The following is an 18,135-nucleotide window of genomic DNA, read 5'->3' as shown; positions in this document are numbered from 1 at the left end:
TGGAAACTTATCAGAGAAGCAGACGGAGAACAAGCACTGGTAAATGCATGACTATATGCTACAGCCAATAGAAGTGGAGGGAAGGTAAGTGGCACGCACAGGAACCAATGAGAAGCCAGGAAAGAGAAGTGGCAGGATGTAAGTCCCTTTTAAGTTTATATTAAAAACAATAGATTTCTCAAGCACAGCGCAAACTCTCTGCAGGCGAAACCTAAAATCAATCAATCAATCAATCAAAGCCTTTATAGAGCGCGCTACTCACCCGCGAGGGTCTCAAGGCGCTGAAGGGAGGGGGGTGGGGGGTGCTGCGACTGCTCGAATAGCCAGGTCTTGAGGTGTTTCCTGAAGGTGAGGTGGTCCTGGGTCAGTCGTAGGTGGGCGGGGAGGGAGTTCCACGTCTTGGCAGCCAGGTAAGAGAATGATCTTCCTCTGGTGGTGGTTCTGCGAATCTGTGGGACAGCGGTGAGGGCTAGGCTGGCGGAGCGGAGCTGGCGGGTTGGCGCGTAGAAATTGAGGCGGTTGTTGAGGTATTCTGGGCCCATGTTGTGGAGGGCTTTGTGTGCGTGGGTGAGGAGCCTAAACGTGAGGAGCTTCCAACTCATGATTGATTATTAAAAGAAAGTCACAGTTGGAATGCAGTTGATACTTCTCACTCTGGCCCCAGGTCACCAAATGATAGCAAAGCCCCCAGAATCCTACAGCATGTTCATAGAAATGGATAGCACGAGATGGCATGTGTCCTGCCTCCCACGGATTTCCACGTATGGCTGTTGTTCATCCCAAAGCTACTTTCTAGACCTAGAATTCTCTCTTGAGGGTCAGGGAGAATTACAGTTCTACAACTTACATTTTCTGATCTCTGAATACGCACGAGTACATCATGCATAACTGGGCATTTGCATATTTTTTTCTCGAAGCGAAAATATTTTGCCCGTAGAGAAACGCTTTTCACTATGCACCCATCCAAGGTGAGAGAATTCCCTTTAATTTCCCATCTTGGTTTTCACGTAGTGTGAGAAACTATCTGCAAGAGGTATTTGGAGACCTACAAATGGCTCACCGTGATATAGATGCTCTCTCAATGCTGACCCTAAATTTACAGAGGTGGAAAATGTTCAATACTGTACACCGTATAAATGCAACTAAAGATTGTTCAATTGCAAACTGATTGGGAGATTCAGGAACTGGAATTTTCACCTGAAATTTTCAGGCCTGCCGACTCAAGTGTGCACTTAGCTCAACCTTCCACTTCCTGGTAATGGGAGTTCTACTGACTCACCCTTCACTCATGGCAAAAGTTCAAAATCATGTTCTAGGCTACTTCCTCTCTGGTCTGAATTAACAGCCAGGCACTCATAGGGGACTCAATAATCTTGTTCCCTTTCCCAATGAACAGCAGGGCACTCAGCCTTGCTATTCAAAATGTTGCTAAACACTATCGCCTCAAAATGAGGCTCAAACAAGACTCCACTGCAAAACAAGCCAAAGTCCTCTTTAGCCAAGAAGTATTCTGGCACGAGGCACGCTTAAACCACCAGATACCAGGTGGGTCTCGAAATGCAGACTCCAATGATGTCTCCGGAAGGAAATCATTTAAACCGCCCTCCAGCTCTTCTCAAGAAGAGCGAGCACCGCGTGTTGGCCGGGGCCACCATTATAGCGAGGACGGCCCAAGATAGCTGCCAGACTAGGCATCGTAAGGCTTGTAGTCCTGACCTAACAAACACTGTGTTGTGGGCTGAAGCCCTGAGGTTGGCCTCCCAAAAGGACAGCCCAGAGAAAAATAGCAGCCTGAAAAAGTCCATGATGGCATGGAAGCCACCACCGACCCTACCAGGCATTCAAATGCCTTAACCCGCCATGACCACTCTTCCTGTCACTCGGCGCAACAGCATGGAACTAGAAGTGGACCAGGAGATGATTCTAGTGGTGCCACAAGTGGGGGTTTGAATCCTGAAACTGTGGTTCTGCCTTGGCGCACTTAGAAGCCTTCCTGCCTTCTGAGAGAGGGAAGGAGTCTGCCTGGCCCTCCAAGAGGAGGCGAGTCCTGTCTAGGACGCGAAAGGCCCACTGCATCCCCAGTTGCTGTAACATGTCCAGAGAAAGCAGAATGTGTGAGCGCTAGAATGGGAAGACCCATGTCTCCTGTGGGGCCGCCCTGGACTCCCATCCTGGTTCCTGGTGAGAACATCAAAGCGGTGGTCATTGTAAGCCCAGTCAGGACTGCAGCTGCGGGATTGCTGAGTGCCCGGACAGGGGAGGGTGCAACTGCATAACTTCCGTAGGCCCAGGGAAGGGCTGCACCATGATTGCTGAAGGCCTGGATGATGACTGCAATTGCATGATTGTTGTAGGCCTAGGAGAGGGCTGCAACTCCGTGAGTGTCATAAGGGCCGGACAGGGGCTACAACTGCTGTAAACGAAGTAGGCCCAACTAGCGGTACACCTACCTCATGTCTGATATACATTGCAACTGCCACAACCACCTCCAGTCCTACCTGGTCGGCATTTGTCCTCGGCCCAGGGAGGGCCGCGTCATCGTTCCCTTTGGAGATTGCTGCAGCCGAGTGTTCACCTGCACCAGCGCAGTAGCTTCAAAGACAGAGGCTGGACATATGCCCTGAGGGATGCTGCCCAAGCCTGGCTTCCTTTGGGATCCAGTGAACTATCGGATCGCTATGGACCCCACAGGAGACGTATAGGAGGGCCATACTTCCTACCAGTGGGGAATGAGGACTCATAACCTGCCCCTTGTTATCAGAGGTGAGATTAAGTGGTTTACTACTTCCACTACCCGCGAGAGCACAGATAATCAGGTGCACCATCCTTAGTCGCATTGACTATAGCAATGCTCTCCTGCTCGACCCCCCCTTGGTACTGCTGGACCGACTCCAACGCGTCCAGTCAGCAGCAGCCAAACTGGCCCTTGGATGGACCAGGAGATCCTCAACCACGGCTGCTTTAGCCGAGCTGCACTGGCTTCCCCTGAAGCAACGTATTGCCTTCAAGTCTCTTTGCTTGGTCTTTAAGGCATTACACGGGCTAGGACCTATACCTCTACAACGGATGTTCACCTGGTACACACCAACCAGAGCTCTGCGATCCGCTACCGCTCGACTTGTAATAGTACCCAGATTCAAGAGAGCTAGGATCGGGGGAAGATCATTCCGAGTGGCGGCTGCAAAGCTCTGGAACAGTTTGCCCGCTGACATTCGACATACTTCACAGCTCCTGCCTTTTCGAAAACTAATAAAGACTTGGCTTTTGCCCTAGATCCCCCTCCACTACCGTCTAATAATTCTCCCACTGTTTCTATCTTAGGAGTAAGCCAACCCAGCGCCAGGATGCCTGCCAGGCGACAGTTGCGCTCTATAAGTGTTTTAAATAAATAAATAAATACCGGGCTTGTGATTTACTGGGCGTGTGACTTTGGGCCAGAGAACTGCACTGAAGCTTGATTCACTCTATCTCCTGACTTCTTCCAGGCCAAATCTCAAGTGCTCAAATTTTGCACTGTTGCAAGATTTTTCTGCAAAATGGACTGGAGTAAACAATATTTCCTATTATACAAGCAAAAATGGAGTAAAAGAGAATTTGCCTAATTGTTGTATCAATGCAAAATGCATTGAATCTGGACCATATTCCAGAGGAAGAGTAATTTAGTGATTATTGAGAACACACAATGAATGTGCTCATCGGCTTCTTCTGACAGCCAAATCCATTTGACATAATCAGTATAAAATAACTTGCTTGCCAGGACACGGACCACACGAAGAAGGTGTTTCTGTTCTGTAATTACTAATACCTGTTGATTTATAAAGCTAAAAATTGTCGATATAAACCAGGTTAAAATATGTGGTTTTGTGCCTATACAGAAACTTGTGTTTCGCTGTAGCACAGAAATTGTGTACCTTTATTAAAGCCCATAAAAGTATAAAAATACAATAACACACACTATGCACTCAATTTATGCTCCCATATTTCTTTTCTGATTTAATTTTTTTGTATTGATTTTAGATAAATCACATGTACAATTAAGTGGCATGAAAAACTGAGCAATACGCCCAGAATATATCTGTGTTTTTCAGCAGTGCAATGAAATACAAAAAGAAATGCCATACATATACCCTCTACATATACCCTCATATATGCAAGAAAGAACAAACAGATAAACGCGTACTGATTTGCATATCACACGAACAATTCTTTCTAAGAGACTGTATTGGTATCTATGACAATAAAGGCAAAGAAAAATAATACGAAGAATAATTGAATAGACAGAAGAAAGATATGGAAGGAGTATATAAACCGAGAGGGGCTTTAGGAAAGGGAGTATCGACGGGGGTGAAGTGTGAGGTGAGGGAGCTGCGTGTGTGAGAGCAGGAGGGTAGGCTCAGCTGTGTGTCGGAAGAGTGGAATCAGTTACTGTGAACGTTTCAGCGTGTTTTGACTGTTTTAGATAAAAGTTTAATTCATTCCAAAGCTGCTTGCGTTGTCGAGTGGGAGGTAGTTTTCAGTGCTTAATTTGAGCCGGTGGCTTCTGATGCTCGGTGCCGGTACTTACATGTCAGCACTGGCGCCTATTACCGTCTCTCACATGATGTTGCTGTTTATCTAATTTGAAGATGAGCACAACAACAGTTGCTTATTAATTAAATATACAGTGAAAATGGCTAATCCCTGCTGCCCAATTAATTCTTATAGCTTTGGGGGCCTGTAATAGTCTGAATTGTCACGCTTTTAGGAGTGTGCTGGTTAGTAGTTGCGTTTGTACTCTCATTGGTAACACTTGCAGGGGAAATATGTGGTGCAATATCCAGTGGCCTACTGACGAGAGCCCTGGCACTTATTTTTTCACAAATTAAGCACTGTTTTTAAGATCTGGTATTGGCTGCACTTATAATACGTACCCAAGCCCACCATGTATGATTAGATCATTTTTTAATAATTTTTCCATTCACAGAGGATTGTTCTTATACCAATCTTTAGGAGTAAGTCTAGGAGAGGCATGTCTGTATCATTCAGTTTTAGTGGTGGATCAATAGGCCTGGGACCTAGGATAATGTTACGAGGATTAATAACAAGTTTAGACTGAGAGATATCAATCAATGTGTATTCAATTTGTATCCACATTTTTTGATGTGTTCATAGCTTTTAATGTTAGGTGTTTTATAAAGCGCTCAAATCACCCTGGGGTATCTTGGCGCTGCATAGAAGGTAGTATTCTGAGCATTAGAGAACCAGGATGAAGATAGGTAGGCCAGTTAGAACAGAAAGGCTTTCAGCTGTTTCTTAAAGATGCTGTAGCTTGAGAGCGGGGGGAGCTGATTCCAGTATCTTGGCGCAAGATATGAAAAGGCTCTACCCCAGAGCGGGTACGGCAAATTCTGGGAACCTGAAGGAGGTCCAGAGTGCTAGATCTGAGTTTCCTACAGGGAGAATAGTTTATAAGTTTTTTTTACAAGTAGAGGGGGCCTCTTTCATGCAAAGCGTTATATGTAAGACAGCAGATTTTGAAAAAGGATCTTTTCTTCGCTGATAGCCAGTGCAGTTCTTTAAGCAATGGAATCGAGGGAGAACCTGCAGGACGATTTAGGATCATTCTAGCTGCAGTGTTCTGTACCACTTGTAGTTTGGCCAGTACGGTCTCTCCTACTTCTGCCAACAAAGCATTACCGTAGCCCAGACGACTAATTACCATTGCCTGGACTAGGGTCCTGCGATGGGAGGTGGGCATGTAGGGAAGGATTTTACGGAGCAGCAGTAGACTGTAATGGCACGAGCTGGTGGTAGCCGCGATGTGAACCTTCGTGGTCAGAGCACGGTCCAATTTTAGACCTAGATTTTTTACTGATTTTTTGGGGGTGGAAGCTGTGCCCAGTTGAGCAGGCCACCAATCGTCTGACCAGATGTCCGCGGCTTTTCCCATTAACATAACCTCTGTTTTTCTGGGTTTAGTTGGAGACAGTTTTCTGTCATCCAATTGGAGATGGCGAGCATGCCGATGGCAAAACGGATTTTCTCAAGCTCTGGGTTTGATCAGGTGGTAAACATAAGCTGCGATTCATCAGCATATGAGATTATCTCAAAACCCAGCTACTCGACTATCCTTGCCAGGGGAGCCATGTATATATTAAAAAGAGTCGGGCTCAGGCAGGAGCCCTGCGGGACACCATTGTCGAGATGCATTTTTGCAGAGGTGTAGGGTCCTAACATGACAGTTTGAGTTCTCTCAGACAAGAAGTTTTGCAACCAATTCAAGGCTGTCCCTTGGATACCACAGGAGATAAGTCTCTCCGCCAGCTTTAAATGTGAGATGGTATCAAAAGCTGCGGAGAGATCTAGGAGAATCAGTATTACTGAGCCTCCTGCATCTATTGTTTGCCTGAGTGAGTCGGTCACAGCCAGAATAGCGGTCTCTGTGCTGAAACCTGGCCGGAAACCTGACTGCGATGGATCCAGGATTTGATTACATTTGAAACGCATGTGCTCTAAGTTTGCACATTCACTTGAGCAACTCCGGCAGTCTGCTGATTCCAGGAACGTTTGTTTACAAGGGTGTTCAGGCGACCAGTTGCATTTATATAGTGCCCAGAATTTACATAGGTACAGTAAGGGTGATCTTTTATATTTTCAACCTTGAGACAAAATAGTGTTCAATTGATTGTCAGTTGGCGGAGGGGCTGGTCATATTTTAAGCAGAGCTTTCCCATTTTGTTGATGAAAGACAAAGCTTTATTATTTGTAATTTCCAATACCTTATATATTATAGCAGTATATGGTCTTGCCTTACTATTTGTCCCGGAAAATCCAAGCATTCCGAAGAAGGTGGCACCTTTAGTTTCTTCATGGCTGATTTAGGTCTCAGAAATTTGTAGGAATCTATGTTGGCAAGTGTTGGACATGGCCCTTCTTTGGGGATTTCCCTAAAACTGTTTGCTTTTTTCCTCCTGGTTATTGCCAATTCTCTTTTTGTGGCCTTAGGACTCTGGGCATTTCCCCACTGTAATGCAGTGATAAAGTGCCCTTCCTACACATGATAGGAAGTGGTGCTTACCTGGTTGTTTTCGGTTTGGTACCTGTGAGTACCCTGTAAAGAGGTATACCACATGCCCTGGGCAGGTACTGCACTGGCTACTAGTGGGCTGCAGCACTTATTACGCCACACAAAAGAATAGCCTTTCAAACATGACTCAAGTCTGCCATTGCAGGCCTGTGTGTGCACAGTTGCACTTATGCTCAGGTTGGCATTTCTAAACCATTATCCAATGCTAAGTGGGTCATTCACTACACCTAGCACACCCCTATGGTAAGCCCTGAGGGGTAGAGCAGGTAGTAGGGGAAAGGCTGGGCAGGTTCACATGTGTGTTCCCTGCCCACATAGTGAATAATCCCCATGTGGGGTTTCCCTGCCCTGGAGGTCTGCTCTTTCTATGGGTCAACATGGAGGAATTGTGGAATGACTTTTAAACTACAGTTTTAGCTTACAGCAGGAAGTAGAGTCTTGATATTTTCAAACATGTCTTAAGCCTCTAATTGCAGCCCTGTGTGTGCTCTTTTGCACTTACGCTCAGGTTGGCCTTTCTAAATCATTGGCCAATACTGAGGGTGCTTTTTACTAAAACTAGAGCACCCCTAGGGTGAGCCCTGGGGGTTGGAGCAAGTGAAAGGCAGTGCAGGTACACATTTGTATTCCCTACCCAGGTATTGAAGAACCCCCATGTGTGTGTTCACTACTTATGAGGTTTGCTCTCCCCATAGGTTAACATGAGGGAATGCCTTGGATTACTTTAAGCTGCAGTGGTGGCTTACAGTGGAGCAGCCTCATGGTGTTTACTATAATTGGATTCACAATGACAAAATCCTCCCTTGTGGTAAAGGTGGATTTGTTATTTATTGCTTAGAATAGCCACTTCTAGAAAGTGGGCATTTATCTGCGCTAACCTCTTTTGTGTGCCTTTTAGTTTGACTCCAGTCCACACTGGAGGCTGGGGGAGCACATGTGTGCATTTTCCAGAGACAGCCATAAACATTGGCCATGCAACTGGAATGAAAGACATCTGCCATTTGAAGGCCTAGCTGGATAGATTGAGTGGAGAGTGTGAGAAGGTGGCTTGGTATATGCTGCCACTAATTAAAGTGGGCACCTTGTACCAATCCACATGACCCTTATGATGTATGAGGTCAGAGATAACTGTATTGAAAGCTATCCTAGTGGTAGCTGTGGAGAGCAGTCTTCGGGCTTAATCTTGAAGGAATGTAAAGCAACTTGTTTTACCAGAATATCACCTCCTGAATGAAGGAGAACCACAAAGTAATTATATAAAAATATGTATTTATTAATATAACACTCTCTACACGAGGATAGAACACAAAACACACTATACGAGATCAATATAACAGTTGTAAGTAGCACAATACACAGTGGGCTCCAGGGGGAGACCGAACCATATACTAAAATAGTGGTATAACAATCACGACTTGACTAGACACAGTGCCTAGTGCACGTAGAATTGCTGGGACCACAGGAGACCCACGGAGGACAGGTGGAGTGAAGAAACACGACCGTGTGCTCCGTACAACTCTATAGGAAAGTCGCGGTTGCAAAGTTAAAGTTTAAGGACCCTTCTAGGAGGACTTTGAACAAACCCTTTGGAACTTAAGAGGTTGGAGAGCCACCCCACCCGTGGATACCTTAGTACCTGAGTTACCTATCCTGGGGTAGCCTAGGTCTGAAGTGGTGTCGGAAACTCTGTCGTTCTCTATGGAAGGTGGTGAAGAAGTACTGCTGCAGTGAAGGTGAAAAGGGTCCAGTGGAATCCAACCCTGGATTCTGGATGGAAGGAACCTGAAAGCAGAGGGGACAGAGTCTGGGTCACTTCAGAGTGACCAGGGGCTCGGTAGACGAATGCCCACCGATGTCGGGTGCTTCGGGTACGAAGAAGGAATGCTTGACTCTGCAGCCACGAGGTCCCGGAGGTGTTGAGGACAACCAGGAGCCAGAGGTGAGCTGTCCCACAAAGGATATCGGGTGCTGAGGGGTCGGTGTCCGGCGGCGGCACCATCAAGCCTTGGCAACAGCAATCCACACAGGAAGGTCAAACCGTTTACGATGTAGACCAGCAAGGTCCAGGGGACTCCACAAGCAATGGAGAGTCAGGGCACATCTAGAGCAACCAGGAAAGCCCAAGAACAATCAAGATGACCCTCAGGAGGACCCACAGGCCGAATGACCAGGAGTCGCGAGGGGACCTGGAGCAAGATTGCAAAGCACCAGCCCACGGAGCACTCGTTGCGAGGAGGCCAGAGTTCTTTGGTGCAAATACTGCCCAGGGTCAGGACTACACGAAGTCCAATGCATAAGCTCAGGAATTGCCAACAAGCATATGCACTTGCAAATGGACACAGTGCACAGGGGTTTGGGTAACGCAGCCCCCATGATGGATACTGGCCTCAAACTTGGTGAGAGGGCAGATCGACTTCAGGAACCTTCAGGAACCCACCCCACCTCCTGTGTTGCTGAAATCTTTGGAGTCCACAAGAGCTCAGGAGCAGCAAACAGGTCAGTTGCGCTTTAGGTGCCTGTGAAGCAAGGGAGTGACTCCTTCACTCCAAGGGAGATTCTTCTGTTGTCTTTAGTGCACCACAGTTCCTGCACAGAGCCTGTATGGAGCAATGGCACAAATTAAGCTTCGTACGGAAAGGGGTACAAAGTAGAGCCCAGTCGAGGTCCAGCACAGTCCAAGGTGTCCAGACGATCGAAGGTCAGTGGTTTCTTGTAGAATCTTGTCCACGTAAAATCTAAAGTCTTACAGCCAGGTAAGCCCTTTTGTACCCACGGGAGAGGGTTGAACAGATTCAGGGGACCCTCCTAGGGGAGGGGCAGGACAGAGGGGTAGCTACACCCATTGCCTTTGTCCAGTTTCACGCCAGAGCAGGAGCCAATGGCTCCCAGAACTGGGTTGAGCTGGACTATGCACAGGAACACCAAATGTGCCCCCAGTGCAGACTTTCAGGCACTCTCAGAGTGCACCCACCCAGCCCAAATACACTAAACCTGTGGTTCCCAAACTGTGCGCCGCGGCGCCCTGGTGCGCCGTTATCAGAAGCCAGGGGCGCCGCGCATATCTGGGAAAGGAAGTGTGAAAGTCACACTAAGAATGTGTCACTTTCGCCTCCGTGATGAATAGGTTGCTCTGCCCCTAGTCTCTGCCTTTCTGAAGCAGAGCGTCACGGTGGCCGGCGGGGTGGGTGGGGATGGGGGGGCGGCAATCAACTCTTTCAGCTGCTGATGAGCTGTGAAAGAGATGCTGGTCAGTGGCAGAAAGGAAGGTGTTGCAGCACAGGAGGGGGGGCATGCTCCTTGTGGAGTCATGAGCACCTTCGGTTATTTAGATGCAAATAGCATTGAAAGAGTAAATTAAACTAATTTTTTCATTTTTTTCCCCTCAATTTTTATATAGAGCAAACCCAACCCAAACATATTGGAGTGCTTTACATGAGCACCAATGACATTTCATAAGGACATGTTCCTTTTTTAGATACGGAGAGATTAAGTGATTTGCCCAGGATCACAGGATGTTGAGCCAAAACCAGAATCAAATCTAATTCCTCAGTTCCAAAGTGGTAGCTCTGACCTCAAGCTCCATCTTCTCCCCTCGCCTACCCATGCTCAGGACCTGTCCAGGGAGTACACTCTTAATATCTATGTCATACATCTGTGGTTCCCAAAGTGTGCGCTGCGGTACCCTGGTGCGCCATGAAGGGAAGCCAGGGGCGCCGCGCCGCTGTGCAGGATGTGGGTCTGAAAGAAATATATAATTATCCTCAAAATGTAGTGAAACTGCGAGGTGCCAATTTGGAGCTGGGGAACCGGGTTCGACCCTCGACGTCAGCTCAGAATCCGGTGTCATTCTGGGCAAATCACTTAATCTCCCAGCGCCTACAAAAACAGAATACATGAATGTATCCTTGTGTAATGTGACTGGTGCTCTTCGGGTCGGGTGCAGGGTCAGGGGTCTGGTGGAGAGCATTGGGTGGGTGGGTGCGGGGTCAGGGGCCTGGTGGAGAACGTTGGGTGGGTTGGTGCAGGGTCAGGGTCCTGGTGGAGAGCGTTGGGTGGGTGGGTGCAGGGTTAGGAGCCTGGTGGAGAGCGTAGGGTGGGTGCAGGGTCAGGGGTCTGGTGGAGAGCATTGGATGGGTGGGTACGGGGTCAGGGGCCTGGTGGAGAGCGTTGGGTGGGTGCAGGTTCAGGGGCCTGGTGGAGAGCATTGGGTGCGTGCAGGGTGAGAGGCCTGTTGGAGGGCGTTGGGTGGGCGCATTATGCCCTGATGCAGCCGCACTCTGCCAGCTTCTGTCTTTGCCTCACTCCTCGTTGAGTCACTCGTGACGGCTGCATGTTGGAGAGTGTGAGGGGAGAAGGGTGCAAGGCAGAGGGGAGAAAGGGTGCTAGGCAGAGGGGAGAAGGGTGCAAGGCAGGGGGGAGAAGGGTGCAAGGCAGAGGGGAGAAGGGTTGAAGGCAGAGGGGAGAAGGGTTGAAGGCAGAGGGGAGAAGGGTGCAAGGCAGAGGGGAGAAGGGTGCTAGGCAGAGGGGAGAAGGGTGCAAGGCAGAGGGGAGAAGGGTGCAAGGCAGAGGGGGGAAGGGTGCAAGGCAGAGGGGAGAAGGGTTCAAGGCAGAGGGGAGAAGGGTGCAAGGCAGAAGGGAGAAGGGTGCAAGGCAGAGGGGAGAAGGGTACAAGGCAGAGGGGAGAAGGGTTCAAGGCAGAGGGGAGAAGGGTGCAAGGCAGAGGGCAGAAGGGTGCAAGGCAGAGGGCAGAAGGGTGCAAGGCAGAGGGGAGAAGGGTGCAAGGCAGAGGGGAGAAGGGTGCAAGGCAGAGGGGAGAATGGTGCAAGGCAGAGGGGAGAATGGTGCAAGGCAGAGGGGAGAAGGGTGCAAGGCAGAGGGGAGAAGGCTGCAAGGCAGAGGGGAGAAGGGTGCAAGGTAGAAAAGGGTGCAAGGCTGAGGTGAAGTAGGGTACAAGGGGAAGGGGAGATGGGTGCAAGGGGGAGGGGGAGAAGGGTGTAAGGCAGAGGGGGAAATGGTGCACGGCAGAGGGGAGAAGGGTGCAAGGCAGAGGGCAGAAGGGTGCAAGGCAGAGGGGAGAAGGGTGCAAGGCAGAGGGGAGAATGGTGCAAGGCAGAGGGGAGAAGGGTGCAAGGCAGAGGGGAGAAGGCTGCAAGGCAGAGGGGAGAAGGGTGCAAGGTAGAAAAGGGTGCAAGGCTGAGGTGAAGTGGGGTACAAGGGGAAGGGGGAGAAGGGTGCAAGGTGGAGGGGGAGAAGGGTGTAAGGCAGAGGGGGAAAGGGTGCACGGCAGAGGGGAAAAGGGTGCAAGGCAGAGGGGAGAAGGGTGCAAGGGGGATGGTGATGAAGTAAAAAATGTGCCCCCCCCCCGGAAACATTTCTGCGGATACCCATGATCAGAGCCCACCTCACGTAAACTTCTTGTAACGCCACAGAGCTCCTTGAGCCTTTCTCTAGCCTGGTTACTTTTAGTGCGAGTGCTTTATACTACTCTATGTATGCATTGAGATGTACTTTATAAGATCTTTGTGATTGCAAATAAAGTTTTATGACAGTGATGGCTACTCTTTGAATCCTTCATCACGTCTAGGCTTGATTCTTCATGTAGACCAGTGGTTCCCAAAGGGTGCGCCGCGGAACCCCGGTGTGCGGGTAAAAAATTTTGTGGGGAGCCACGGCCAACTGCCAATTAGGTCAAGGGAGCCACGGGTCAAAAAAGTTTGGGAACCACTGCACTAAACCCTTTCTGGGAGGTGGTCACACCTCACTGTGACAGGATGCCTATTGTGCTGCCTTCCTCTGCTCGAGCTTGGCTAAGCAGCAGGAGGGCAGAAGTGTGTCTCTAGCTGGCAGCATTCATTTTGTGCTGTCCGGGTCGAGAAGGCTGGTACCGGGTAGACTGGTGACCCCACGAAGCATGCTTCTGAAGGGTAGAATCATACCTTCCACACCAACTAATGGTGTGTAGGTATGATTCCAAGGTGTTTGATACCAAACACGAGATGTTTCTATGCAGCCATTTTCAAGATAGCATTTACCGCGATGTTATAATGCACCTCTACCTATATGTCCGGCTGAGTCACAGAAAACCCAGGAGAATGGTCTCCGAAGGCTGCAGAGGGGCTCTGCTCACGCAGAGGCACCCTCTCACATAAAACCCAGCACTCTGCCTTCAGGATTGTTAAGGCCTGCTATAGGGGTGACTTATAAGTTAAGTGTAGTGACCATTAGATATAGTGAACCTATATCTAAAGTAAGTGGTGCAAGCACCATCTTACACAGGCTGCAATAGCAGACCTACAGTTCCATTTTGCATGGCCTCTCATCGGTGGCATAATAGATGCTTCAGCCCATGGGAGGCCTCTGGGGTACCTATGCCCTGGGTACATGGTGTACCATATACTAGGGACTTATAAGGGTACCCCAGTATCCAATCTGGAGTGTGCCAAAGTACATGTATACCAATTTAAGGGAGAAAGCAGATAGGCAGGATTAGCAGGATCCCAGCCAGACTAGTCAAAAACAGTGAGACATCAAGCAAAAAGTGGGGGTAACCATAAGAAGCAGACCCTACTTTCCCTACAGAGAGACTTTGACACTTGGCTTCTGGAACCCAGATTTTGGCCCCTGCTAAAGAGAAAGATCTGCATTCCAAGGCCTCATGGCAGACAGGACTGACATTTAGGGAAGACATCTATGGTTCAAAAGGGAACCCTTTGAACCACCCCCAACTTCAAAGGCACACTACAGTATAACCACTAGTGCCATACTTCAGCAGGGCAGAGATACACTTGTGGGATGTGGGACCAGACCTTGTGGACTGTGCAGTGCACACCGTCAGAGGAATCTGATGTGCACAAGGAGGAGACTTCCATTGGAAGGGACCGTGCACCCTGCCTGCAAAATGGCTGACCTGGCTGGCTGCCTACCTGCTTCTGGGTGGCACCCTGATGTGTGGCCTCCAAGGGCTTGTTGGCTTGCCCCTTATTCTTTTTGGAGATTTCAGGGACATTAAAGACCTCCAGTGAGGGACCTACACTGTCTATGTGCTTTACCTGGAGAGCGGTGCCCTCAAGCGCCTACTTTGTCTGCCAGAGCCTGACTGCAGTGCGGTGTGAGTGTGGAACTAAGCATTATGCCTGGAGCCCGGATTGCTTGGTGCGGAACCCTCAAACTGTGCCCGCATCCAAGGAGTGTGGCCCTTGCATTGTTGGGCCTCAGCATGCACAAATGTCTCGTTGGTGGTGTGTGGATTCACCGGTTGCAGGACTCAGTGTGGCTCAGTTTGTCGTCCGTGCCACATATCTCTCATGTGACATGCCCGATGCATGCTCATTGCGTATGGTGTCTGATTCACAGGCTGCGACCCTCAGAGGGAGGGCGCATCCAGAGTAGTGACTCATTCTACCTCATGCGGCATGAATGAACTTGCAACTCTGTGTGTGGGGCCGGATTCTCTGGTGCGACTCATATTATTGTGCACCAGACGTTGTGGCTCATTCCAGGGAGGGACAGCGAACCTTACTGTGGGTTGATTGTAACTGGATTGTCTGGTGAGACACATATCATTGCTCATCAGATGTTGTGCCTCATTTCAGGGAGGTACGTTGAGCCTGACACTAGGATGATTGGGACTGGCTTGTCTGTTGCGACTCGTATCATTGCGCACCAAACATTAGGCTTTAGTTCAAGGGAGGCACGGCGAACCCAACTTTTGGCTCATTGTGACTGGATTGTCTGGCGGGAGTCATATCATTGCGCACCAGATGTTGTACTTTATTTCCAGGGAGGTACGGAGAACCAGACTCATGGTTCACTGTGACCGGATTGTCCAGTGCGACTCAGATCAACGCACACCAGATGTTGTATATGACTTCCCTTGGGGTGTAGGGACAGCTACACCCCCAAATCAATGAGTGTTCCGTCTTGCCCTCAATGTGGCAAATTAACTGCCTTCTCCTCACCCGGGTTGACAAATTTGAGTTGCCATGTAGTATCCCCCAGATCGGGCCTGGGTGGTGAGAGTAAGTGACGGGGCTGAGGAACACTTCTGAGAGCATTCAAAAGAGGGTTGAGCGAATGCATGACCCCCTTGTGCTTCGCAGAAATGGGCTGGTGCCAAAAGGCAAACGAAGGGACCTCCTGATTGAACTGGGACAGCTTCTAGCCTGTTTCTGCTCTGCATGAAGTGGGTGAACTTCCCCAATGGTGGCCAAACCCCCATTTGTCAACTGTTGCCTGGTTACCCTGATAGTTTCTCCAGCCTTCTTCCCTGGGAACCTGACTAAGTGCGACTCCGGCCTTAAATCTCTATAGTAATCAGTGTTTTTTTTACTGTAACTTATGGGCAGAGCAGTACGGGGTAACTAAGATGTGTGGCAGGGATTGTGCCATGGGTCCACATTCATATTATCAACTGACCTGCTGGATTTAATTTGCACCTCTTTACAGTGCTGAGTGCGTGTGTGCGAGTGTGCTTCACGTGGACTTACCGATAGCCTTTGCACCACATTACGGTGCTGTGTGAGTGCGGGAGAGTGTGCTGCATGAGAACAGCCTACTAATAGTTGCACCGCGCAGCGGTGTTGTTTACCTTCTTTGTTTCATTACCTAACAAATACTCAGTTTTGGCATTGGTTTTGGCCCTCGGTGCTGCTGAAAAGTGTTATAAATTCCTGTCTCTACACATTTCTGATATCATTGTGACCTGGGGTGCACCCTAGAAATGTGTGGATTTGAATTGTGTTATTTGCCACAGTGGGCTCAGTTCTGACAACATATCGCACTGCATAAGGCTGTTGGGGTAAAATAGGATTTTACCCAAGTGTGCATATTACTGATTTCATTTTAACACTGTTGGGCCTAGTACTGGGAGTCATATTTCCAAGTGTGATTTATGCCCAGAAATGCATGATGTTCATGTTGTGTTAATTAATGTGTGTGTTGAATACAATCTTTATTTACATGCACCATGTGTGAAGTGCCGTGCCAATGCTTTACACATTACCTCTGTGATAAGCCTGACTGATCGGTGCCAAGGTACCCAAGGGTGAACGCCGGTTATACAGTGAGTGTAATCAACTAACTCTGACAGGAGTGGTAGGTCTGCCTGTCTTGGTCCCCGCCTCAGCCACCAGAAAGTGCCAGTTCCAACTGGAAGTGTATATTTATCCTGTATCATAGCAAATAACAATGAGTAATTGTCTTATGCAATAAGTTTTTTATAGTTCTTATTAATTTTTCTGTCCAATCTTTCCAAAATAAATGCTCCCTTCCAGTTTTATGTTTGGCTTTAGCCATATTGATGATAAGTCTGAACTTTTGATTTTGTTCGTACATTTTGTGTCAAGAGTTTTTATAACTTTAATTGTATCTGTCATAAAGATGAGAATGAGGAAAGGTGAAGTGGTTATTGTGCCGATGAAGGAGAATGGTTTAATGTTCTCAGATTCAATTTCTAGACATGGGGATGGATTTGAAGAGTGTAGCCACCAGCATGCTTGTCTCAACAGATCTCTGTTTTGGTAATTAAGGAAGTTAGGAATGTTTATTCCTTCTCTGGTCTTTCATCTATTTTAGTTTAGCGGGGAAATTCTAGTCTGTTTATTTTTACATAAGAATTCTGATGTTGCTCTTTCAATAGTTTTATAAAAATTTTGTGTAAGATAGATTGGCAGCATACTAGTAATGGAACTGATTTGTGGCAAGAGAGAGCAGCATCTTAACACATTCTATCCTACCCCACCATATGATACATTTTATTGTATGCTCCCATAATTCCGTAGAGCAGTATACTTGAGTGTGCTTATCGGTGAGAATAACTGGACACCCTTTGTTTGGGAGAGGTTTGGGACACTGGTGATGTGTATTCATTTTGACTTTACTTCTCTCGTGTTTGCTCAAGCTATCCTTGATCATGGAACCCACTTACAACCCAGTGCTGATTTTAAGACCACCTAGTGGATGGCTATATATCTTGGCACATAAAACATATTGTGACTTTGTAAGAAAAATAAGTATTTTAAAATACTGCCAGGAATAGAATAGCAAAGCATGCTCAGAACACAACATCTGGAAAAGGGGTTGAGCTGCAGTCTCCTTCCTTAAAAAAGCAAAGCAAGTATTGATGTGTTTAAGTGTATTTTTATTCTTTATTATTTTAATTGGTGATAATTATGTAGTGCTGATTTAGTCATTGAGACAGAGGAGTTTTTAACAGAGTAGCATGCCAGAACAGTGCGAGATTTCTTAGCACCTCAGGTTTTGCATCCCCTGCCACATGAGGAAAGTTTTTGATCCTCCCCTTTGACCGCTGGTACCCGCTGTTGGTGCTGCTGGAAGGTGGTTTTATATTAGGCTTCTCAAACTAGTAGCTCATGAGCTATTGGTAGCTCTTCAGCCACCTGTAAGTAGCTCCCCTGTGTGCAGTTCCAGTATACAAATAAATATATGAATACCAAAATTTAGACAAATATCTGTGTATTTTCAGAGCTTTTCAGAGGTTGTATGCTGGTGTTTGGAGAAAAAGGGTTGAATTTCCAAAATATATTTAAAGCTGATGTTAGAGAAATAATTCTGTGATGATTGTAGCATCCTCCCCAGTCTGGGTACTCGCCAATGACTACACCACACACGGAGCTTAGTATAATACATCTTTATTCATCTGTGTTTAACCGCAAACAGTCTAAACTTGCATTCACTTCGGTACACTCTAATGCTTACGTCACAGTTATATGGAGTCGATCAGGAGCCACAAGGGTTCCGTCATTGCTAACAACCACAACACTACATCTCACCCTCTGTTAAATAAAAAATGACAATCATAGGTCTTCAAAGAGTCTTCATGGTGCTTTTATCACACTTAACCATGTCTTCAGAAACTGGGACAGGCAGGAGAAGTGTTCATGAACTGCACTGGTGATGTAGGAACAATATCCGTCAGGGGGCTTTCACTTGTCCTTTCAGATCCAGTCTTAACATCGACATCAGTGCCTGACAAGCGGTGAGCCACAGGTCGGAAATGCCAGGTATCTCATGTAAAGGACTTCCCAGGACGTTGGGCAGTCACCATGCGT

The sequence above is a fragment of the Lissotriton helveticus genome, chromosome 6 (assembly GCF_964261635.1).
Source record: "Lissotriton helveticus chromosome 6, aLisHel1.1, whole genome shotgun sequence".
Lineage (NCBI taxonomy): Eukaryota > Metazoa > Chordata > Amphibia > Caudata > Salamandridae > Lissotriton > Lissotriton helveticus.
Note: the sequence above shows the minus strand (reverse complement) of the source record.